We start from the raw sequence: 2,006 nt of genomic DNA on the forward strand, positions 1-2,006 counted from the left end.
ATGGAGGAAGGGAGGTAGTGGACCAGAGAGGAGTAGATGGTGTGGGAGGATATGAGGCACATTGGATGTGAGAGGGAGGGAGGAAGGAACGGATGAATAGAGTTTCAAAATTCTACATTCGCCCCCTGCCCTCACGCCCCATCTTTAGCTCCTTGTCCTCACCCACGCTGTGCTCATCCCGTCTTTTCTCACACAACATTCCTGTGCTAAACAGTAATGCTCACCCTTCACCCCGTTCCTGAAACCCGCTCTGCTCACACTACGCAACCTATGCTCACACCTCAACGTGTTCATCCACTTAAGGCAACCATCTCCCCTGTTCTCACTCAACTGTGCTTTCGCCCAACCCTAAATTTTCCCCAATTGCTTTTCCAAGCTGTTCCCGTCCTCTCTGCGCTCAAACCCCTGTGCTCACACATTTGTGCTCACCAAACCTGTACTCAACCCTTGAGAATTATTCTCTGTGCTCACACATCTTTGCTCAGCCCACGCCGTGGTATTCATACACATTGCTCCCACGCCTTATGCTTACCCACCCTGTGTTACACTCCCTCCACCCCTTTTGCTCACAAAACAGGCTGTGTTCACCACACCATTTACTCAACCCCAATGTGCCCATCCCCTGATTTAATTCACAGGGTGTTCCCCCTACCCTGTGATAACCTTCCTTATTTTCAACTCCCATTTGTGCTCATCCCCATTTGCTCACTCTACTTTTGCTGAAAACATACTTTTGCCCTTAAACCCATGAGTTCTTATCCCACCTTTGCACATTCCCCTGTGTTTACCCCTCCTCTGTTGCCCCCATTGCTCCCCCGCTGTGTTGCCCCATGCACCTCCACTCACATTATGGTCCCCTTATTCTCACACACCTGCGTGCAATTACGCTTTGCTCAACCCTTATAATTAAATCCCCTGTGCTTGTGCTCCCTGATATCACGCCCATAGCCCCCCTTTGCTTCACCCCGTGCTTACTGCTCTACCGCATGCTTAAAAGGCATTGCTAAGACCCTGTTCTCACCAGCATTTGCGCACCCTTCTGTACTCACCTTCCCCTTCACGAACCCCAACTATGCTAACACTTCGCCTGTGCTAACCCCTCTGTAGTACGGCGACGGGGCTAACATCCCACACCTCTGCCCACACGTCAGTGCTCCACCAGTGTTCTCACGCCTATGCTCTTCCTCTTCCTTGTGCACAGAACCATTACACACCGCCCGTATGTTCAACCCTCAGTGTACCAACACTCCCTGTACTCACCTCCGTGTTGCTCAGCTGCACTGTGCTAACAACACTCCAGCCCCAGAACATACTGCTGTGCTCATACCCTATGCTCACTCCCGCTATTTTCAACATCCATCATTGCGCTCACCCACGCTGTGCTACCGCGCCGTGATCACCCGGTGTTCCCTCCATTTTCGCACTAAACCCTTCGCTCACCCCCACTTTGACTCCCTATACTCACCACTCTATGCTCATCGCACCTGTCCTTGTCCCGTGTGATCAACCCCATAAGCAATTCCCTGCACTTAAACCCCTGTGCTCCCTCTCCTTATGCTGACGTCAACACTGTGCTCACCACCATTCTGGTGCTCAGAAACCCCTCCTTGTGCTCAGCCCCCTGTGCTCAACACACTTATGCTGAACAACTTCTTCACCGCCCCCTGTACTCTACGCACTTCGTCAACACCCCATTGTAGCCCCTCACAGCCTGTTCTCACCCTCGTGTACCTAACACCCATTGCACTCACCGCGCAGTGCTGATCCCTCTTATTCTCAGCAGCGTAACATCACTCACCCTTTCATCTCGCCCGTTGCCCTCACGGCCATTTGCTCGCTCCCGCTTTGCTCAGCCCTCTGTTCTCACTCACACACCCTGTATTCAAGCATTCTGCTCCCTACTATCCCCCTGCTCACACACCCATTTTGCTCAGCCCCCTATTGAGTCCGACACCCCATTTGCTCACCGCAGCCACTGCCTCACTTTCTGTGATCAACCCTTCACA

Source organism: Callorhinchus milii, unplaced genomic scaffold (genome assembly GCF_018977255.1).
Source record: "Callorhinchus milii isolate IMCB2004 unplaced genomic scaffold, IMCB_Cmil_1.0 Scaffold38, whole genome shotgun sequence".
Taxonomy (NCBI): Eukaryota; Metazoa; Chordata; class Chondrichthyes; order Chimaeriformes; family Callorhinchidae; genus Callorhinchus; species Callorhinchus milii.